The 24,680-nt window shown below is 43.5% G+C and overlaps 1 protein-coding gene across 1 annotated transcript in view; it reads right to left on the minus strand.

Moving 5' to 3' along the window:
- The window catches only part of erbb2 (erb-b2 receptor tyrosine kinase 2), a gene marked incomplete at its 3' end in the record, with an annotated part of 112,743 nt that overhangs the window by 74,699 nt on the left and 13,364 nt on the right, over positions 1–24,680 (minus strand). The gene's annotated exons all lie outside the window — the stretch shown is intronic.

Raw genomic sequence — 24,680 nt, forward strand, 5'->3', positions numbered from 1 at the left:
AGAGAGAGAGAGAGAGAGAGAGAGAGAGAGAGAGAGAGAGAAGGCAAAGAGAGAGAGAGAACAGAGAGTAAGAGAGAGAGGAGGCAGAGAGAGAGAGAGGAGGCAGAGAGAAGAGCGAGAGAGAGGAGGCAGAGAGATTTGATTTTTGATTTTATTACGGATCCCCATTAGCTGGTGCCATGGGCACCCAGCTAATCTTCCTGGGGTCCACACAAAAAAACATACAAAACAATTATTGCAAAACAGAATTATTAAAAGCCAGTACTCAACATAGATTACACAATGAAACTAACAATTAAGATGGCTAAAATTACATGCAAGCAAAGAAACAGAAAACAAACAAAAAAACAAAACAACACAAAATACAGTGTTGAATACAATTTAAGATTGTTTTTAAAATTGAGTATTTTTTAGAATTGCTTTTAGAATGCTCATCAATGTTACTAATTATTAAAAGCCAGTACTCAACATACAATACACAATGAAACTAACAATTAAGATGGCTAAAATTACATGCAAGCAAAGAAACAGAAAACAAAAAACAAAACAAATGACAAAATACAGTGTTAAATACAATTTAAGATTGTTTTTAAAATTGAATATTTTTAAGAATTGCTTTTAGAATGCTCATCAATGTTACTAAAACATCAATTTCACCATACCTTTAAAAAGAAAAGAAAACAAAGTAATCAGAAGAAGTCAGAAGAAGTTTTGGATAACATGGCTGCAGCTACACTCATGCATGACATATATTAATCTCCTTCCGGATTATGGCTCCTTTGAGTTTCTTTTTGAAACTGTCCTTGTTTTCCGTCCGTATAATATGTAATGGGATCCTATTCCAGTATGTTATGGCTCTATACATTGCAGTTTTCTTTAGAGCGTTGGTTCTAGGCAGAGGTAGGGTGAAGCGACTACTTGAAGCATGTCTGGTATTATGGTCATGTCTATCATTGGTGGATAAAAGCATAGAATACAATTGAGTGGGTTTACCCAAGGTACAAATGTTCTTTAAAAACCTAATCAAACTGCATGCTAGTATCTCCTCCACCCTCATCCACGACAGTCTAGCATGCATTCCCTCCACACTATTCCTTATAAAACAGTGAAGAGTGAGTCGGGCAGCTCTATTTTGAGTGAGCTGGAGTTTACTAAGCTCTTGCTTTGACGCGCTAGACCAAATTGCTGGGCAGTAGTCAAGATGGGACAAGACTAAAGATTGTACTACCATTTTAATTGTTGTATTCGTTAGGAGGTAGGCATTTCTTCTTATTATGGAGATGTTTCTACTCATCCTGGTAACCATATTGTTAATCTGGGTAGACCAAAGTAGTGCCTCGTCAATAGTTACACCCAACAATTTGGCCTCCTTCACTTGTTCAATACCAGCGTCTTGTAATGAGAGACTCAGTCTATGCTCCGACCTTAAGGCATATTTAGAGCCGAGTATAAGACATTTTGTTTTTGCTACATTTAGTTTTAGTCTGTTTTCAGTTATCCAATTCGAAATCATAAATAATTCACTCTGAAGTATCTTATTCACTTGTTCTGTGCTCTCAGCGGATGCATATATAGTTGTATCATCAGCATAAATCGCTGTACCTGCACTTTCCAATACATAAGGCATATCATTTACAAATATAGAGTAAAGGAGGGGTCCAAGACAACTTCCTTGGGGAATACCACACTGGAGTGTTACCATATTTGACATGGAACCATTAAATATAACACATTGTTGTCTATTAGACAAGTAGCTTCTCATCCATTCCATGGCAGTGTCTTCAAACCCATATGTGTGTAATTTCAATAATATGTTCTTTCGATGTTCTTTCAGGATAGGGATAAGTACTTTACGCCTGTCATTAATCTCATGAGGGAATTGGTCATTCATGCCAAAGGTGGTATTTCTCAGCTCTTTGCCCCTCCCCTTGACAAGTTCCTTTTGCTTATAGTGTTCGAAACGAGCCACAATTGCACGGGGTCTGTCCTTTGAGGGTCTTCCCATTCTGTGCACCCGAGAGAATGTGATACCCCGAACAGTGTCCGTAGGCAAACTAAGCTGGTCTGACATGAACTCCCTAATGACAGTTTCACAGTCCTTTCCCTCCTTCTCTGGTAACCCAGTAAACACAATATTGTCTCTCATTGAGCGGCACTGTACATCAAGAAGAGATTCTTTCATCTTTTTGTTTTCTGTTTCAATTATGTTAACTCTGGTTTCCATGAGTTCCTTCTTACCCTTCATCTCCGCATTATCCTTAACCAACTCGACAATTTGTTCCTGACTGAACTCTAAGCTTTCTCTAAGGCTTATTATCTGCTCCATCATCAAGTCTAACATTCCCAGTTTGTCCAGTTTCTTGTTGATGGAGAGAGAGAGAGAGAGAGAGAGAGGAGGCAGAGAGAGAGCACAGAGAGAGGGGAGGCAGAGAGAGGAGGCAGATAGAGAGAGAGAGGAGGCAGAGAGAGAGCACAGAGAGAGGGGAGGCAGAGAGGAGGCAGAGAGAGAGAGAGGAGGCAGAGAGAGGAGGCAGAGAGAGGAGGCAGAGAGAGAGAGAGGAGGCAGAGAGAGGAGGCAGAGAGAGAGAGAGCACAGAGAGAGGGGATGCAGAGAGAGGAGGCAGAGAGAGAGAGAGGAGGCAGAGAGAGAGAGAGGAGGCAGAGAGAGGAGGCAGAGAGAGGGGAGGCAGAGAGAGAGAGAGAGCACAGAGAGAGGGGATGCAGAGAGAGGAGGCAGAGAGAGAGAGAGGAGGCAGAGAGAGAGAGAGGAGGCAGAGAGAGGAGGCAGAGAGAGGGGAGGCAGAGAGAGAGAGAGAGCACAGAGAGAGAGCACAGAGAGAGCGAGAGTGAGAGAGAGCAAGAGAGAGAGCGAGCGAGAGTGAGAGCGAGAGAGAGAGAGAGAAGAGCGAGTGAGAGAGGAGAGAGAGAGAGACACATAGAGAAGAGCGAGAGAGAGCGAGAGGCGAGAGACAGAGAGGGGGCAGAGAGAGAGAGAGAGGAGGCAGATAGAGACAGAGAGAAAGGGGGAGCAAGAGAGGGCAGAGAGAGAGAGAGAGAGAGAGAGAGAGAGAGGGCAGAGAGAGAACAGAGAGAGGGGAGGCAGAGAGAGAGCGAGAGAGAGAGCACAGAGAGAGAGAGCGAGAGAGGGCAGAGAGAGAGAGAAACAGAGAGAGAGCACAGAGAGAGAGAGAGAGAGAGAAGAGAGAGAGAGAGAGAGAGGGAGAGAGAGAAGAGAGAGAGAGAGACCCTCTCTGGTTATTTGCAGGCCGCGGAGCCTCCGTGGATAATGTAATGTATACCTGCAGGAGGAGACGTTATTAACCACTTATTGGATCGGTTTGAAATCTATTTGCGGCCTGGTTTGATACCACAGTGGCCGCCCGCCGCAAATAGACCTCTCTGTACAGGAAACACTGAGGGTCACGAGGTCACCAAGCTGCCGAGGTCCCGCCTCCCGCTGTCACTCCTATTTAAAGACCCATCTCTCTTTGTCCCTTCGTCCCGCCCTCCATCGCTGTCACTCACACGGGTGTCCTGTGTTATGCATGTGTGCTGCTCACCGAGAGGACCGCCACTGACACACACACACACAACACACTCACAACAACACACACACACACCAACACACACACACACAACACACTCACAACAACACACAAACAAACAAACAAACAAACACACACCACAAGAGACACACTCACTAACACACACACACACAGTGACGTGCACTGTACACTGTGTCATGGTAACATCGCTCTGGAAACTTCACTGGCCAAGAGTTACTGTGGTAACCATCCATCAGTTAGGAGGCTTAGAGAGGGGGGCGAGAGCGGGAGAGAGATAGAGCCGGAGAGAGAGAGCGAGAGAGAGAGAGAGAGAGAGAGAGAGAGAGAGGAGGCTTAGAGAGGGGTGCAGAGAGAGAGCGATATAGAGAGAGAAAAGACAGACTGTGCACCCACTGCACACAAGAAGAGGTGGAAACCGAGCTACACTTAACAACCTGCCCACTATACCAAGACATCAGAGAAATTGCAAACACCCAAAGAGACTTCGAAAACATGGGAGAAATACAACAATGTGCAAACACGGCAGCGAGATTTGTGAGCTGCTGTGACAAGAAAAGGACATCCAACGGAATACAACCACCATATAGACTGTCAATCACACTAAGAATTCCTTCCGTCTGGACAGAGAGAGAGGAGAGAGAGGGAGAGAGGGGAGAGAAGGGGAGAGAGAGAGAGAGAGAGGGGAGAGTGAGAGAGAGAGAGAGAGAGAGAGGAGAGAGAGAGAGAGAGAGGTGAGAGGAGAGAGAGAGAGAAAGAGAAAGAGAGAAAGAGAGAGAGAGAGAGAGAGAGAGAGAGAGAGAGAGAGAGAGGAGAGTGAGAGAGAGAGAGAGAGAGGAGAGAGAGAAGAGGGAGAGGAGAGAGGGGGCAGAAGAGACCGAGACAGAGAGGGGGCAGAAATGGGGGGGAGACACAAAGAGAGAGAGAGATAGAGAGAAGAGATGGGCAGAGAGACAGAGGAGGGTTTGATGAACATTTAAGAGTTGCTGTAAGAGTTGTACCCTTCCGAACAGAACGTGTAAGTCGCTTTGGATAAAAGCGTTCAGCTAAATGACTAAATGTAAAGATTTAATGTTATCCAACAAGCGGTGCAAGGGGAAGGCTAAGAGAATTATTAAGGACTCGAGCCACCCGAACAACTGCCTCTTTGAACTGCTGCCGTCAGGCAAGCGATACCGGAGTCTTATGGCGAGCACAGAAAGACTCAGAAGGAGCTTCTATCCCCAGGCCATCAGGCTGCTAAACGAACAATAATCGCTAAACGAACAATAATCACTATGCAACAACCATCAAATGCACACAGCACACACACCCACACGCACACACTCACTCAAACAAACAACACACTGCAGCACCCACTCTCCAAACTTTAGATCACACAAACACACTTACACTTTATATTTATTGATAAAGGATTTGCACTACAACTCGTACACCTACTGTGAATTGTACCTAAACTGCACCTCGTCCATTTATGCCTTGCACTATATAGTATTGTATATTAGTACACTGCACAGTATTGTATATTGTATGGTAACTACGTCTACGAACATTGTACATATGTCTAAACTGAACACTGTGACCTCTTTTTTTACTTCAAATTTTTACTATGTTTTTATTTCATACTTATCTTGTCATGCACAGTCTCTGGAGCGCAACAGTAAGAAGCATTTTGTACAAAAGTATTCTGTACTTCTGTATGACAACTATTAAAGAAACTTGAAACGTATCCAAAGCAAAAACTCACATTCACTCACACACAGACGGTGGAGCAACCATGCAAGGTGCCAACCTGCTCATCGGGAACAGTTGGGGGTTAAGAGTCTTGCTCAAGGACACATTGACACGCTGCCCGGGAATCGTCAGATTACCAGACGACCGTTCTACCTCCTGAGCCACTGTTGCGTCATGGGATCTCAGAATCCAGGACCATGAAAGTACCACTATGAAAACGTCAACTTGATTGCTCGATTTTCTAGAGCAAACATTTTTACCGGGGGTGTCGATTTTAAATCAAAGATTCAAATCAACTTCAACAGGTCCTTTGCTCAAAGCCCTGAGGCTTGTTCTTACAAGTGAGTGTGGGCGTTGTTGTGTGTGTGTGTGTGTGTGTGTGTGTGTGTGTGTGTGTGTGTGTGGAGGGCTTCAGGTCTGCCTTGCAGCCTGCAGGTCTTGCTCAAAAAAGAGATCTTTGATCTGGTAAAATAAAAGGTAAAATAATATTAACCCCAGAACAGATGCATTATGGGACGCAGCACACGGGCCTCTTCTGACTCAACCCTCACTCAGCACGAGTCTCTGTCCGTCAGGAATGAGTCTCTCTGTCCGTCAGGCCTAACAAAAATAATAGTTGGTTTCAGGTTGGTTGTCAGTTTGGCCATGGGTAGGTAGGGAATTTATTTTATTTTATTTTTTTATTTTATTCTTTCCCACGGCGACTATGGATAGGGAATTTCTTTATTTAATTAAAATGTTCACAACAACATGGATGCATGTACTCTGCCAGCATGTTTAATATCCATAATACTAAATGTTTGACTAAGATTTCTATGAAACTTTATTCTTAAAAAATATATATATATATATATAATTTTTTTTAAAAACTCATAAAATATATTGGGTCGCACCTAAATCGGCAGGGTCGGTCGGCAACCTGAAACCAACCATTATTTTTGTTAGGCCTCAGGGTTGAGTCTCTCTGTCCGTCAGGGTCGAGTCTCTCTGTCCGTCAGGGTTGAGTCTCTCTGTCCGTCAGGGTCGAGTCTCTCTGTCCGTCAGGGTCGAGTCTCTCTGTCCATCAGGGTCGAGTCTCTCTGTCCATCAGGTTTGAGTCTCTCTTTCCGTCAGGGTTGAGTCTCTCTGTCCGTCAGCCTGCAGGGTTGAGTCTCTCTGTCCACCTGCAGGGTTGAGTCTCTCTGTCCGCCTGCAGTCTCTCTGTCCGTCAGGGTTGAGTCTCTCTGTCCGCCTGCAGGGTTGAGTCTCTCTGTCCGTCAGGGTTGAGTCTCTCTGTCCGTCAGGGTCGAGTCTCTCTGTCCGCCTGCAGGGTTGAGTCTCTCTATCCGCCTGCAGGGTTGAGTCTCTCTGTCCGTCAGGGTTGAGTCTCTCTGTCCGCCTGCAGGGTTGAGTCTCTCTGTCCGTCAGGGTTGAGTCTCTCTGTCCGCCTGCAGGGTTGAGTCTCTCTGTCAGCCTGCAGGGTTGAGTCTCTGTCCGCCTGCAGGGTTGAGTCTCTCTGTCCGTCAGGGTTGCGTCTCTCTGTCCGCCTGCAGGGTTGAGTCAGCCTGCAGGGTTGAGTCTCTCTGTCCGCCTGCAGGGTTGAGTCTCTCTGTCAGCCTGCAGGGTTGAGTCTCTGTCCGCCTGCAGGGTTGAGTCTCTGTCCGCCTGCAGGGTTGAGTCTCTGTCCGCCTGCAGGGTTGAGTCTCTGTCCGCCTGCAGGGTTGAGTCTCTGTCCGCCTGCAGGGTCGAGTCTCTCTGTCCGCCTGCAGGGTTGAGTCTCTCTGTCCGCCTGCAGGGTTGAGTCTCTCTGTCCGCCTGCAGGGTTGAGTCTCTCTGTCCGTAAGAGTTGAGTCTCTGTTCGTCAGGGTTGAGTCTCTGTCCGCCTGCAGGGTTGAGTCTCTGTCCGCCTGCAGGGTTGAGTCTCTGTCCGCCTGCAGGGTTGAGTCTCTCTGTCCGTAAGAGTTGAGTCTCTCTGTCCGTCAGGGTTGAGTCTCTCTGTCCGTCAGGGTTGAGTCTCTGTCCGCCTGCAGGGTTGAGTCTCTCTGTCCGTCAGGATTGAGTCTCTGTCCGCCTGCAGGGTTGAGTCTCTCTGTCCGTCAGGGTTGAGTCTCTCCGTCCGCCTGCAGGGTTGAGTCTCTCCGTCCGCCTGCAGGGTTGAGTGGTTTTTTTTTTTTTTTTTTTTAATATATAATTTTTTTTTAAAACTCATAAAATATATTGGGTCGCACCTAAATCGGCAGGGTCGGTCGGCAACCTGAAACCAACCATTATTTTTGTTAGGCCTCAGGGTTGAGTCTCTCTGTCCGTCAGGGTCGAGTCTCTCTGTCCGTCAGGGTTGAGTCTCTCTGTCCGTCAGGGTCGAGTCTCTCTGTCCGTCAGGGTCGAGTCTCTCTGTCCATCAGGGTCGAGTCTCTCTGTCCATCAGGGTTGAGTCTCTCTTTCCGTCAGGGTTGAGTCTCTCTGTCCGTCAGCCTGCAGGGTTGAGTCTCTCTGTCCACCTGCAGGGTTGAGTCTCTCTGTCCGCCTGCAGTCTCTCTGTCCGTCAGGGTTGAGTCTCTCTGTCCGCCTGCAGGGTTGAGTCTCTCTGTCCGTCAGGGTTGAGTCTCTCTGTCCGTCAGGGTCGAGTCTCTCTGTCCGCCTGCAGGGTTGAGTCTCTCTATCCGCCTGCAGGGTTGAGTCTCTCTGTCCGTCAGGGTTGAGTCTCTCTGTCCGCCTGCAGGGTTGAGTCTCTCTGTCCGTCAGGGTTGAGTCTCTCTGTCCGCCTGCAGGGTTGAGTCTCTCTGTCAGCCTGCAGGGTTGAGTCTCTGTCCGCCTGCAGGGTTGAGTCTCTCTGTCCGTCAGGGTTGCGTCTCTCTGTCCGCCTGCAGGGTTGAGTCAGCCTGCAGGGTTGAGTCTCTCTGTCCGCCTGCAGGGTTGAGTCTCTCTGTCAGCCTGCAGGGTTGAGTCTCTGTCCGCCTGCAGGGTTGAGTCTCTGTCCGCCTGCAGGGTTGAGTCTCTGTCCGCCTGCAGGGTTGAGTCTCTGTCCGCCTGCAGGGTTGAGTCTCTGTCCGCCTGCAGGGTCGAGTCTCTCTGTCCGCCTGCAGGGTTGAGTCTCTCTGTCCGCCTGCAGGGTTGAGTCTCTCTGTCCGCCTGCAGGGTTGAGTCTCTCTGTCCGTAAGAGTTGAGTCTCTCTGTCCGTCAGGGTTGAGTCTCTGTCCGCCTGCAGGGTTGAGTCTCTGTCCGCCTGCAGGGTTGAGTCTCTGTCCGCCTGCAGGGTTGAGTCTCTCTGTCCGTAAGAGTTGAGTCTCTCTGTCCGTCAGGGTTGAGTCTCTCTGTCCGTCAGGGTTGAGTCTCTGTCCGCCTGCAGGGTTGAGTCTCTCTGTCCGTCAGGATTGAGTCTCTGTCCGCCTGCAGGGTTGAGTCTCTCTGTCCGTCAGGGTTGAGTCTCTCCGTCCGCCTGCAGGGTTGAGTCTCTCCGTCCGCCTGCAGGGTTGAGTGGTTCAGCCGCAGCGGCTCCAGAGTGACTGATCGCCGCGGCGACGCTGCAACGCGCCTCACGTAGGGTTTCTCCTCCGAACGCATTCCTCCTCCGCGGCTAAAAACAGGTCTGGCTCAACAGACGAGCTGAACAGGATCTGAGCAGAGAGGCAGACGCCCTGTACTGCCAACACACACACACACACTCACTCGCACACACACACGGACACACACACTCTCTCTCTTACACACACACTCTCACACAGACACTCTCTCACACTCTCTCTCTTACACACACACACGCACGCACACACACACTCGCTCTCTCACACACACTCTCTCTATTACACGCACACTGTCGCCTCACAGCAAGAAGGTCCAGGGTTCGATTCCCGCTTGGGGACCAGGTTTCCATGATGCCAGGTACCCAGGTGGGGTATCTCCCAGGCCCTTCTGTGTGGAGTTTGCATGTTCTCCCCGTGCTCGCAAGGGTTTCCCCCCCGATAAGATAAACCCAATGGAAAAACATGCACAACTGATCGCTAACGCTGTGGCGTCCTTGACGAAGACGGACAGGAGCACTTGGATTGGTCCCCGGGGCGCGGCTCACGTTGACGCCCTATCTGCTCCCGGCTGCCCATGGGGAGGAAGGACAACGGGATGGGAAAAGTGCAGAGAGACATTTCATCGGCGACTCAGTGCATGTGTTTGTGTGTGTGTGCCTGTGGGTCGCCCATCTCGCGTATGTGTTAAAACTGCATGACAAATAAAGACTTCTAGTCTAACAATTATTATTATATTATTATATTACGCTCTCACACACACAGGGTGGAATCCACAAAGAATGGATTGCGTGAAGCTAATCACACACACGGATTCTGCTCCGTGTTTGCAAGCTATCCACTAAAAAGGACATTGCACGGATGATACCAGCGTTGACACGCCCATTATTTTTCCTGATCTGCTCGCGGGGATTCCCGACAGCAGCGCTGTTGGCAGATATCAGTCCGGACTTCATTGTTTTTTAAATTGACTGGCGTGTTGCACCAAATACCACTCTGTGCGTGTGACGTTTTCCCAGAGAAGACTGCTTTGCGGGCGGCTCTACTGCGCTCACACACACACAGAGGAGGAAGCGGACAGATCGGACCGGCATTGATTCTGCTCCTCACAATATGCCAAAGCGAACATGTACATTACAGATTAACTGCTGAGAAAATTCCCAATTTACCGTCCCGGTCGAGACAAATGGGAGGCGGAGTGCAACGCGGCTTGACCATAATGTTTCTGTGTCTAATAAAGGTGCTGGAGAAAAATACATTAACCATTAAAGCTGTGCGAGGCGAGAGTTTGATGGCAAAGTTGACTGAATTGATTGAAGTATGCAACTATACAGAGAGATAAAGAAAATTATGTTTTGGTTTGATGTATGATGATATAAGATGCTTTTGATACAATCATTGTAAGGATTACGTGTGTAATAAATTCATTTTGTACACTAATTGCAAGTTATGCATATCTTTGTGAGGTTACCGTTTTATAATTTACATTACATTGAAAAGATACAGATATATTCTTGAAAGCTGGATTATTATTTAGGTATTATTTAGATTGAACATTAATTCATATTTTGGTTTGATGTATGATGATATAAGATGCTTATGATACAATCATTGTAAGGATTACGTGTGTAATAAATTCATTTTGTACACTAATTGCAAGTTATGCATATCTTTGTGAGGTTACCGTTTTATAATTTACATTACATTGAAAAGATACAAAGATATATTCTTGAAAGCTGGATTATTATTTAGGTATTATTTAGATTAAACATTAATTCATATTTTCTTTGTGTTTATTTTGTCCAGTAAGACTTGAAAATAGCTTTATTAAGTTGTAAAGCCATGGCCTATATTCGATTTCATAATTATATTCTATTGTGCTTAACTTAGTTCATATTTCATTTTATAATACACCACCCCTTTATTGTGATTATAACCTAGGCCTGTATAATAATAAATACAATAATAATATATAATAATAAGTTGACATTCCCTAATAGATAGTGTGTACGTAAATGGAAATGTATGTGTCTGATAAAGAGATAAGGACATGTCTGCTAACCAAACACATTGCTCTTGACCTTTTGTTTATAATTCCTTTTTTTTTATATATATATATATATATATATATATATATATATATATGTGTTTTTTTTTAAATGTTTTTTTAATTTGTTGTTATGATTGTTTGGTTTGACGGAACAAGATACCGTGAGTTGTTTGGAGAAATATGGAGAACAACATGTTCAAAAAGAAACTTTTCATTAATTCATTCATTCATTCATTCATATACGAAACCCTGATGAAAAGGTATGGGTCTGATATGGATATATTATTAGAAGATTGTATAATTAGTTGATATGAACATAGATAATGTATGCAAAAGCTAAATAGTATATTATGCTGTATTGTATTATGAATTAATTATGAGTAGGTATTGTTGTATTGTATTATTAATTTGATTAGGAGTATTTATTGTTGTTTTAATTGTCTGTATGACATGTGAATGTTGTGAGTGTATAGTCTGTAACTGTATTTTACGTGTTATGAACCCCAGGAAGAACTAAGAACTAAGGAAGAACCCCAGGAAGGCTAATGGGGCTCCAAATCAACTTAAACTTAAACCACAATTATCTGGCACACTTGTTGGGGACTGTAAAGCATTGCCCCACCAGTTGTATGCTGCATTGCTGCCTCTCCCATGTTCGTTGGGTTACGCACAGGAGTCGTCAGCCATGGAGTTGGTATCCGCCGTCCCCTATGATACAAAACCGCATACTTTTTCCTATATTTGCAATGAATATTACAGCACAAACGTTTTCTGACGAATACTTTCTAACCCAGTAACCAGGTATTGCCATCCATGGCTTGCATCGTTCGGTATAGACTGCTGTTCCGAAAGATGTAGCTGTCGTGCACTGATCCATGGAACTTGGCAAGCACATTAGTAATTAAATTACTGGCGTTACACACCAACTGGATATTGATGGAATTGGAATAGGTATGTTTCCTATTTCGAAAAACATGCTCATTTTCGCCGGGTGGTACAATTGCAATGTGAGTGCAGGCAATCGCGCCCACGACATTAGGGAAGCCGACAGTGTTAAAAAAAGACAGCTTTGTCACTTATAATTGTACTCTATTGATTCTATTGTACTATATTCTATTGTACTATATTTAATTTCGTTTATGTCCCATTTAATTGTTGCTTATATAGAAAAGAAGAAAATAACAAACGGACAACTTTTAAACTGAAGTGGGAAACCATGTCGGAATAAATAAATAGTTTATTCTGGAGCATAACACCACAACATTGTCTGCTCAATATCATCCTTGATTTCATCCAGAGTGATATTCTCTTTTAAACAATGTTTAAATTCCCTGATTCTCAGTTCTTAATGGAAAGATTCGTTTTCCACTTGAAATTAAAGTGCAGTATTTGAAATACAATGAAAGGAATTTGGCAACCTTTCTATTTTTGAGCCACATTATAGACAAAGGCCATCAACATAAAGCATGCATATTCTCAACCAGCACTAGGCTTTCCTTTCTTTAAAATAAACACACAAAATTTCAACAATGTTTAAATTCCCTGATTCTCAGTTCTTAAAGATTCGTTTTCCACTTGAAATTAAAGTGCAGTATTTGAAATACAATGAAAGGAATTTGGCTGGATGTCTTATCAAAAAGGAAAAGTGTCACTGTTATTTAAAATAAATAAATCATGTGTACTAAATATATATATATTTACTTTTTAATTTCATGAAACATTATGAAGTATTCTCTTATGCCGCTTTTCCACTGCATGGTACCACTAGTCCACTACCTACTCGACTCGACTCTCTTTTGCTTTTTGAGCGTCTTGGTAGCCGTATTTGAAGTGACGTCACACTGCACACGGAAGTAAATAGTCAACAGTAACACGGCGTTGGAACCTGGAGAAGCCCATCGTCTCCGGGTCTGCAGCTGGACGCTACTCGAGAAGCACGATGCATGAAGCATACACGAACAGCCAATAAATGTTAAGTTATCTTTGAACCTCTGTTGTCAAGCCTCGTCAATATACCTCGTCAATTTTTTTTTTTACGACTGAGGTAGGTAAATTACATTTCTTGAGACTAAAGTACCGAAAAAAGGTACCGTTGGGTACCGGTATCGATTCACAGGTACCGGTACCGGTATCGGTTCAAATGTGAAAGGTACCCATCCCTAGTGACGAGAGAGGTTTTTACCGCGACGAGGATGCAACACATTTTAGACCATTGGACGCTTTGCTTGCGGAGTTTTCCTTACACATAAAAACAGTGTGACTCGTGAGATAAGTTGTCAGAGCTGTCAAACGCAGGGGTGAATAGCTAGATGTCATAGCTTCTAAAATTGAAGGTCCGCGCTACTCTGTGTATATTATGAAATGACAATTGCGCTTTGACACGCCCACTACCCAAAACCATTACTCGCACACTGTGCTCCTAAATGATTTTTCCAGTTCGCACAAATCTATTTTTAGGGGCAAATGAGAGTGAAATGCTTGCACTGTAGAGCCCTGTAGAGCTGTCCCCGAAGCCTGTTTTTGGGATTCGAACTTCGCCAGGTTTTTCTTTATAATTTTTTAGCATTTTTACAGCTTTTATTGGCCACGCAGGACCGACAGAGGAGAGGGCGAACGGGAGGAGAGGTGGGGAGGACATGCGACAAATAACGACGGGAGCTGGGATCGAACCCGGGTCAGCCGCGTAGGTGCGCGAGGCACTATGGTATGCGCCACGAGGGCGCCCCTCGCCAGGGTTTTTCAAACGGACGTTCGAACTATCGTTTTTAATCATGCAAAAAATTTGCTCCTAAATTTGCTTTACGCATATAAAGTAGAACATAAGCACATATTTCTGCGGTCAAAAATGGTTATTAAAAGTAGTAGTACCTACTTACTGGTCACAGGAGGCTTCAATAACATTTGGATGGTAATCCATTTTGTGAATCCATTTATTAAAACAACATCTTTGTTGGCCGACGGCTCCTGCTATCTTAACGTTAGCAAGCTAAACGTGCATGCATGCATAGCACGACCCGTGTAATGTTAAGTAACTTGTGTTCCGCTGGGAAAGTTCAGCATCACTGCATACACTTGGTTTAATCCAAACGTGAACGTCCATTCGGAAACGTTGTATTATGAAATAAGACTGGTAAGTGAGTGTGAGTGAGTCTCTCTCTCTCTCTTTTTTTGCATGATTGATTCATTTCCTGATAATGGATGACGGACCGGTGACCCTTCCTCATCTCGACTAGACTGTTCGTGCGTGACTTTCAAATTATTGTAAACACAACATAGTACTGTGATATTCTGATATCACATTCTGATATATTTTTTCGCGTAAAATAAATTAATGACTAAAATAAATAAATAAAAAAAGATTTTTTTTAATAAAAAGCGGAGGTTCGAACCCATTAATTAAGATTTGAGTGCCAACGTAACGAAAGAAGGTCCGGACCTTTGAACGTTTGGGCTCAGCCCTAACACACACACACACAGACACACTCTCCCACACACACATTCTCTCTCTCACACACACTCACTCTCACACACATTCTCTCTCTCACACACACTCACTCTCACACACATTCTCTCTCTCACACACACACACACACTCACTCTCACACACATTCTCTCTCTCACACACACTCACTCTCACACACATTCTCTCTCTCACACACTCTCTCTCTCACACACATTCTCTCTCTCACACACACTCACTCTCACACACATTCTCACACATCACACTGCAGACTAAACCATTACTGAGCACCAAGCCTATCTACTGTTGTGCAATGTTATTGACTAAGGTGTGTGTGTGCGTGTGTGTGTGTGTGGTGTGTGTGTGCGTGTATTGTTGGCATGGCAACACGGCACAATAGATACATTTAATTAACTTGACATATCGTCACTTTTGGGTGGGTGGGGATTTGGGGCACAATGTATGCATGTAAATAATGTATAAATAGTGTACTGTATGTAATGTATGAACGTAATTCATACATGCAGGGCTCTACAGGATTTGGGGCACAATGTATGTAATTATGTATTATTACACAATGTACTGTATGCATGCATGTACTGTATGCATGTCTAACTAACTTAGGACTGACCCAGACAAGCACACAGTCTAACTAACTTAGGACTGACTCAAACAAGAACAGTCTAACTAACTTAGGACTGACTCAAACAAGCATACAGTCTAACTAACTTAGGACTGACCCAGACAAGCACAGTCTAACTAACTTAGGACTGACCCAGACAAGCACAGTCTAACTAACTTAGGACTGACCCAGACAAGCACACAGTCTAACTAACTTAGGACTGACTCAAACAAGAACAGTCTAACTAACTTAGGACTGACTCAAACAAGAACAGTCTAACTAACTTAGGACTGACTCAAACAAGCATACAGTCTGTTTCTCCTTTGTTCTTCTCTTTTATGCCTAATTCGTTGCCTAATGCATTGCTCAGCTTTTTCTCAATTCCTATTTACTTTCTTATCCGTATTAATTATCCGAATATGATCATAGATTATGTCTATATCAGAGTCTAGATAATGTATTAAAGGGGACATGTCATGTCTTGCTATTCCTCTCTCTATTTGGGCAACTTTACACAATTCCTGTGAGTCTATGGAACAAATCTGTAAAGTCCCCCCCCCCCCCGCTCTGTCTCCCGTTCTTCTTCTCTCTCTCCCTCTACCGGACTGCCCGGTAGTAAAAAAAGAAAAGAAAAAAAAAATCTACCAAAAACATGATAAATAAAAAAGTACATACTCTAAGGGCTTGTGTCCATAGCGGACGTTTTTTTCAAGGCGGACCGCTTTGAAAAAAAAGGAAAAAAAGCTCAGAGCGTTTTCCTGGGTCTCGCGACTGCCGCGGCTCCGCCCCTTCCTCAATGTTGATTACCTTGATGAGCGCGCTCCTTTCCAAAAGTTGAACTAGTTTCAACTTTATGCGCTGGGAGCGATCTGCCCAAAAACGCTGCCGCCGAGAGCTCATAAACGCGAGGCGCGGCGCTGGGAAGAGGAGCGCCCCTGTCGCGCCTGTAGCATAGAAATGAATGACAGGAAGGAGCTGACAACTCATAAAACGTCCACTATGGACACAAACCCTAAAGCAGCATTTTTCCACTTCAAGATTTCAAGCTGTTTTGGGTTGGGCTCCGCCCATAAGCGCTTTGAGTGACAGTCACCCACAGTCTGCACTGCCAGACAGAGAGAGATATAGAGAATGAGGCGGATACTAATTAATTTCGCCGCGGGGGCATAATCCCACGGGACAATGCATTGGTAACTTGTTTCAAATGACAATTCGGGCGCGCATGTGGGAGTCAAAGATATTTTGACAGTGATATGCGAGTGGAGAAGCTAGAATGGAATCCGCGATCACGGAATCGCGGACGGAATCGCGGAATTGAGCAATAAAAATGGAATCAACTATAAAAAAAATTAAAGAAATTTAATTTTTTTTCTCTTTTTTTTTTACTTTTTTTTATGTTGTGGGACTTGTACAGCACTGTTCAACTTTGTCAGTGCTGTAAAGTTTAAACCTTTTTAAATCTTAGACAAACAAAACACTTTGCTTTCATGAAATATTGTAAGCCGTCATTTGAGGCTTTATAAAAGGAGCACAATGAACACAAATCTGTCAGTGCCGAGTCCGACCTCATCTTAAATAACAGACAGCATTGCTTGTTGTAGTTAACAAAGAGAGGCAGAGTTGATTTTGCAAAAATATATATATATATTTTTTTTTTTTATTAATCAAAATAAATTTTCATATTCGAATCCCATGCCCATCGAACGAAGCTTCGAAGCTTCGAAGTATTTAAGACAGTCCTATTAAATGGACTGTTATATCTTATTAAATTGTGGACATTTATTCATTCCCACTTATTAGACACTATTTCAGATGGTAAAATGAGCGTACAAAGCAAAATACAGAATTCTGAAATATTAAAACGGAAAAAACGGAATTTGGAAAAAAATAAAATGGAAATTGGAAAAAAATAAAACGGATTTCATATGGCTCTAGGAGAAGCTCCATACCCCGCGCGCGAGGTTGTGTGTAAATGCGTGTTTCCCAGAGAGAAGCTCCCGTCCCTCTCCATCTCCATCTCTCTCTCGCTCGTTCTCTGCCTCTCTCTGTCGGCACCCGCTTGAGGAAGTGTCGGTATTTCCACTCGCTCTGTTGTTGAGTGCGCTACAACCATAGAGGGGGCGTTACTGCAGATCAGCTCCTTGCTACGTAGGATAGCGAGTCAAATCAGAATAGCTTAGTTCACTGGGGGAGGATATTGTCTCAACTGAATTGGAGCAATCCGCCAAAATGAGAATTAGAGACACAGACCCCATTGATACAAACTCCCATTGCTAGGAAACAATGCTAAACACTGGAAAAGGCCATTTAAAAAGGAAATATTATATATAATAAAATGTACATTTTGGGACAATGGTGAAAAAGCTTATTTTTGAGCCCATCATCCCCTTCAGCCCAAGCATCCCCATCATCAGCACCATCCTCAGCCCAATCAGTCTAATCATCACGATCATCCCCATCAGCATCATCATCATCAGCCTAATCAGTCTAATCATCACGATCATCCCCATCATCATCATCATCATCAGCCCCTCCTCCAGTTGAGGTTCAGATCAATAGCAGGTCTAGACGGTGAGTCACGGCTGGAGGAGCGAAGCTGCAACTGAGAGGCAGATTCTAAAAGGACTTCATCACAGAGAGAGTTTCACTCAATACTGGAGCTGCAGAGAGAGGACACTACACACACACACAATACACACTCTCTATACACACACACTACACACGATACACACACACACACACTATACACAGATTACACACACCAGCGTTTCCGTTAGCCGGTAATTACCGGTATTTGGCCGGCAAAATCTGTTGAAGTCCGACAAATTTAATCTCTCCGGTCATAGTGTCCGGTGAAAATAGTTCCCTCTGGGCACAGTTTGATTATTTGAATTGTATTTGGATGGGCTGGAGTTGGGTGGCCTATGCGATGAACGAAACAATCATTGCGTTTGTTGTCGTTGCTTCGCCAAGCAGCCGGTCTGGTAATGACGACGCTGTGTCAGTGAGAGCTTGCTGCTGGATTTGCGGAAGGCATGCAGCTGCAGACCCACAGAACCCACCAGCTTTGCTGGCACAGTGCGGTCCCCAGACCTGGAAAGCTGCTCTGCGGGTCTGCAGCTGGATGCTTCTTGCAAACTAACTGCAGGCGGCTGGCCGGCTCGCGCTGATATTGTTGGACCGGCTGCTTGGTGGAGCAACGATGAAACGAATGTAATGAATCGTTCGTCGCATGGGCTATTTAATTTTGGCCTGTTTTGGTACGGTTCGGGTGGTCAAGTTGTGCTTGGAGGGAGTTGTTTTCACCGGACATTATGACCAGCACCAAGTCGTTGGGAGGTGGAGATATACATCACGCAAACCCACGATAATGTTGCCGTCTCTCTGCCAAATTTCTCAGTTCTTCGCTTGATATAATTAATACAAATGTCCAATATAACGGAATTCGTTAGCTCATAAAAATGTGATTATAACAGACTGCTGTTTATTAAGGTCGGGCAGACTGCCCACCGACACCTCAAGTCGGCAGCAGCACGCAGTCTCGAGGGACTTATTTTATTTGGAATATATTAATGACTGTATATACGCAAAAGTAGCATAGTTTTAAGTTAAAATATTATAAATGCCTTGATGATGTCATTCTTTATATAGGCCTATCAATTGTTTTTAAGCTCAATATAAACTCTGACCGGAATTTATCCCATTTGTCCGGTAGATTGAAATCTACCGGACACTCGGACCTGCAAAAAAAAATTCTAATGGAAACCCTGACACACACTATATACACACATAGGGCTGGGCGATATGACGATATTATATAAATATCGGGTACAGTTCATTAACGATACACTTTTTCAACGTATCGTGGATATCGTGATGTTTTGCCCAAGAGGATTGTGTCGCGTCAATCTGTCCACACGTTACTCGTTCATATCTCAGCCTGTGCTGAGATATGCCCATTCCGCGGTCTGTTAATAAAGTTTTCAATCAGACAGATGTATGGAAAGGCTTTTATTATAACATTCGTTGTAGTAAAATCATTATGCCTCATTTAGTCATCCTGTGAAGCACTGGTCTCCCACTCGACGGCCGCGGGGAGCTAACGTTAGTAGCTTTGTTGATGTTCAGCACACGGGACATTCAGGAAGTCAAAAACTAATAACGCTTGCCGATTGGTGCTAAGAACAGCAGGGCGGGTGCAAGCGGTGTGACGTCATTGGCAGACTCGACTGTCAATCAAAATGATTATGTTTCCGTCAGAATGAATGAATGAAAACTGTATTAAAAGGTTGCAGAATGGGTACAATACAGTACAGGAGGATGAAGACCGGAAAAATACTTTCGGCTTTTTTACATAAGGGTCCTCCATTTTCAATTCATCAAAACATTTAGAGACATACATATATACAGTAGTTTCATAAAAATGCTAAAATTCTATTTATTGATTGATTGATTTAAAACTTTAACATATTGCAGAATGGGTACAGTACAGCTCAATACATACAATTGTTAAGGGGATGCAGACCAGAGAAAGACTTTAGTCTTGTTTACATCAGGGTCCCCCATTTTCAATTCATCATATTTCATATCTAAATCATATAATATCTCATATGCAATATATAATCTAATAATCTAAATCTAATATAAAAATGCTAAATGCATGGGTATTTTATTTTGTCTTTAATGTTAGCTTGCAAACTCAAATACTGTCTTGGTAAGCCTCATAATGAATTGTTTGGGGTAAAAAAGAAAAACATCGTGATGTGTATCGTGTATCGCCGAAAGGTCAGAAAATATTGTGATATCATATTTAGGCCATATCGCCCAGCCCTATACACACACACTATACACACACACTATACACAACACACTATACCTTATACACACATTACAGACTATACATACACACACTACACACACACACTACAGACTATACACACACTACACACACACTACAGACTATACACACTAGGGATGGGCGATATAACGATAACGATAATTATCGCGATATATTTTAATAATCGATATCGGAAACAAAAAATATCGGGGGGGGGGGAATATCTTTTTTTTTCTTTTTTTTTTTTGGACCTGCAACAGGGCAGTTTTAAAACCAGAGACAGTGGACAGACTTGTCTTTCTTGCCTGCAACTTAAAGTAATGGCTTTGCTTGTCCAAATGACAATACTAACCAAATTGAGATTTATTTTTCTCTTGTCCATTTATTTTGTTTGCTTTCTAATTTAAAATACAGTTTGAAACCGTATGTACACAGTAGGCTATGTGTGCTAGCAGAGCTAGTCTCCAGTCGCGAGTCACGGTGCACATGTGCGGTGGTTTGTCCACCAAAAAAGCGCCAAAAGATATAAAAGAAACTAGTAGAGCCAGAACTGTTCAACTCCCCTGGAGGCGTGTAGCCTTTTTCCAACGCGTCCGCGTTTCCGGGTTCCCGTTTTGCGCTCTGATTGGCCGCTGACCTACGCTAGTACGCCCCCCTCGCTATGAGCGTAGCAGGAGGACGGACGCTGAAATCGAACAGCTGTTAGCACGATAGCCGCCGTTCTCGAAACCTAACAATGCCCGATCTAAAATGGTTCTCTCCTCTTTGTATCAATCAGAGCGCAAAAACGGGAACCCGGAAACGCGGACGCGTTGGAAAAAGGCTACACGCCCCCTGGAGCCACAGCCAGCAGAGAATGAATGAATGAATGAATGAATGAATGAATGAATGAATGAATGAATGAATGAATGAATGAATGAATGAAAACTTTATTTAACAGATTGCAGAATGGGTACAATACAGTACGGCTCAATACATACAATTGTTAAGGGGATGCAGACCTGAGAAAGACGTTTGTCTTGTTTCCATCAGGGTCCCCCATTTTCAATTCATATAGACATTTATGACATACACAACATACATAACATTTATGGCATAGGGACATATAGGTATTTAGTACTGATACATTTGTGACATAAGCGGTATTCAAATATACAGTACTGTTACCCCTAGATCCTGACAGAGTATATACATATGATGGGGAGGGGACTGTACATTAGGAGGGGGTGGGTGGGTGGGAGGGAAATATACATACGGCGGGGAGGGAATATATACATGCAGTGGGGAGGAGACGGTCTATTAGGAGGTGGTGGTTTACTTTCGCTTTCAAACCAGCTGCAGCCTGAGAACTGGAGTGTGAGCGGCTGTAACACTAAAGATGGCGGCAACGACAAAGAATTGCTGCAAAATAAACATACATCTGTTGTTTAAAAAATAATAATAATAATAATATTATTTATACTTATAACAATATCGATAATATAGAATATTGAGTGATATTCGATATCGTTATCGCGATATCATTTTTGGCCATATCGCCCAGCCCTAATACACACACACTACACACTATACACACAGTGTTATTGTATCCAGAAGGCAGCTGGCCACAGAGGCCTGTGTTTGAGACGGTTTGTTCCAACCTGCATAATAACAATCCAGACAGTTACATATCAAACCTCAACTACTGACCTTTGGAATAAATCATTAATGCGCAAAGGTGTGTGTGTGTAGGTGTGTGCGTGCGTGCATGTGTGTGTGTATGTGTGTGTCTGTGTGTGCGACTGTGCGTGCGTGCGTATGTGTGTGGGGGTGTGTGTGTATATGTGTGTGTATGTGTGTGTGTGTATGTGTGTAGGTGTGTGTATGTGTACATGTGTTATGTGTGTGTGTGTGTGTGTGTGTGTGTGTGTGTGTGTGTGTGTGTGTGTGTGTGTGTTATGCGTGTGTGTGTGTGGTGCGTATGATGGAGGAGGAAAGGACAGCCAGGAGACTCAGGAGGAGGAATACACCTGTACATGTCCTCCTGCCTGCAATAGGACTTGTGGATCCAGGACACACAGCCATCAAAGGACTCATTGTTAGAAGTGGACGTCATCATCAGACTTCGATGGACAACCACAAGCAAGCAAGCGTGTGTGTGTGTATAGTGCGTGTATGTGTGTGTGTGTATAGTGTTTGTGTGTTAGGGCTGACCTTCGAAAAAGAATATTGGCATTCGAAGCTTCGGGGCCGAGATTAGATTTTAATTCGAAGCTTCGAGATACATTTTTCTTTCTTTCTTATTAATATTTTTTATGTTGTGGGACTTGTACAGCACTTTGTTCAACTTTGTCAGTGCTGTAAAGTTTAAACCTTTTTAAATCTTAGACAAACAAAACACTTTGCTTTCATGAAATATTGTAAGCAGTCATTTGAGGCTTTATAAAAGCAGCACAATGAACACAAATCTGTCAGTGCCGAGTCCGACCTCATCTTAAATAACAAACAGCATTGCTTGTTGTAGTTAACAAAGAGGCAGGGTTGATTTTGCAACAAAAAAATAATTTTTTATTTTTATTTATTTTTTATATTCGAATTTTATTTTCCCATTCGAATCCCATGCCCATCGAACGAAGCTTCAAAGTATTTAAGACAGCCCTAGTGTGTGTATAGTGTGTGTGTGTGTGTGTGTGTGTGTATAGTGCGTGTGTGTGTGTATAGTGTGTACGTATAGTGTGTGTATAGTGTGTTTGTAGTGTGTGTGTGTGTGTGTGTGTGTGTGTGTGTGTGTGTGTGTGTGTGTGTGTGTGTGTATACTGTATAGTGCGTGTGTGAGTGTGTATAGTGTGCGTGTAGTGCAGTGGTCACCAACCCGTCGATCTTGATCGACTGGTCGATCTTTGAGACCTTCCCTGTAGATCTTTCCCTGAATTTTTATTTTTTTTTTAATCTTTCCCCGAGAGTCCACATTACAGTTCTACTTTTGTTTTGATGTGAAAAGTGATGCTGCATAAGATTACTGCACTTAGCACTGACTGAGAAAGTACATATTACAGTTCTACTTTGACAAACATATTACAATTAGCATTTTCTAATGTTAATAATATGAGAGTCCACATTACAATTCTACTTTTGTTTTGATGTGAGAAGTGATGCTGCATAAGATGACTGCACTTAGCACTGACTGAGAAAGTACACATTACAGTTCTACTTTATAAAATGCTAATTGTAAATATGTTTGTCAATGTTAATAATATGAGAAAGTCCACATTACAGTTCTACTTTTGTTTTGATGTGAAAGGTGATGCTGCATAAGATGACTGCACTTAGCACTGATTGAGAAAGTACATATTACAGTTCTACTTTGACGTTTTAATGTTGGACCAAAGCATTGCATGTAATTAGAATACAGGCAAATAAAAGTCAATCTTGGCTGTCTTTTTCTCTCAACGCTTCAGTAGATCTTGCCTTCACCAAAAAAAAAAAGGGATCTTGGGCTTAAAAAGGTTGATGACCACTGGTGTAGTGTATAGTGTGTGTGTGTATAGTGTGTGTGTAGTGTAGTGTATAGGAGAGTTGGAATTTTTTTTTGCCCCCCTTAATTGATTTTCGGGGGCTTTTTTTGTATTTCAGGGGCACTGAATTTTTATTATGAAAATTAACATAAAGATTATAAAACATTGTCGACACTTTTTTTTACAGTCTTTGTCCCTATGTTTGATAACGTAATGTTAATGTCTCCATATATAGGCCTCTACACTAACCTTTTTCCCAAGGAGCACATGTGCTCCTAAATAAAAAAAATCATAAATAAAATCTAAATACAAATTTTGGAGCACAAAGAAATTTAGGAGCACAGTGAAAATTGTTCAAGTAACAGAGTTTATTAACAAACTATTTATTACATGCATATTATACTGTGCGTGTGCATACTAGGGATGGGCATGAGTAATTGATAAATCGATTACTCGTAGCTATGAGAAAAATCGATTTTTTTCCCCCCCGAAATTAATAATTTTTATTTAAATTTTTTACATATTTTTTCACATGCATGTGTAAGATTATAACCGTTTGTTGGTTTCGCGGGCGGCTACGTGGCGTAGTGGGCAAGGCGCTCGCCACGAATGCGGAGACGCTGGGTTCGCCTATTCGATCCCAGCGCTCCACATTGCTTTCAGTTTAGCTGGTCGTTCATACTAATACACATTGGCCGTATTAGGGGGTGGGAAACTGATGGGTGGGGATCGGGCGTTGTGGACAGCGACTCCTACAGGTCGGTTGGTGCGCCTGCGCAGTCGAATCAGGAAGTGTCGGGGGCAGCGTGAGCCTCCCACGCGTTACTCCTCGCCACTGAGAGATCGAGCTGCGCACAGGGGCGAAATTAAAGCCTGCCGCCCGCCAGGGGCGCTCAGTTTTTACCTTTGGCGCTTGCCACTGGGGGGTCTGCCCGCCGTGTGGCGTGTAGACGTGTAGTTCATAACGATACTCTTATTTTGAAAATCTGTGCGGGTCTCATTTCCGCTCCAAGCGCAGCTCCAGTCATAATATCGATGGCTCCGGCAGTTAGCAGCATTCGGTTCGTATGATACTCTTATTTTGAAAGAAACCGTGGCAACGAGTCATATCTGCCCAGCCCTGCAGCGGGATACTATTGGCTTCTGCTCGTATCAACACAGGCAGTCTGCTCTAGTCTAGACCGGACCTCGATGAGCTACCGTTACTGTTTAAACAATGACCCAGTCAACTATTCACTTTTAGTTTAATACATGACGAGGCATTGTCTAACGGTATCTAGCTGGCTAGCTACTGATATCAACAAATGCTCCAGCAATAGTCGACTCGAGTGCATAATACCTCCGTTCCCTCGTTAGCTAGCTCACGTTAGCTAGCTCACGTTAGCTAGCTCACGTTAGATCTATATGTCCCAGTAAACTAAAT

This window comes from Notolepis coatsorum, assembly GCF_963971535.1.
Source record: "Notolepis coatsorum genome assembly, chromosome: 10".
NCBI lineage: Eukaryota > Metazoa > Chordata > Actinopteri > Aulopiformes > Paralepididae > Notolepis > Notolepis coatsorum.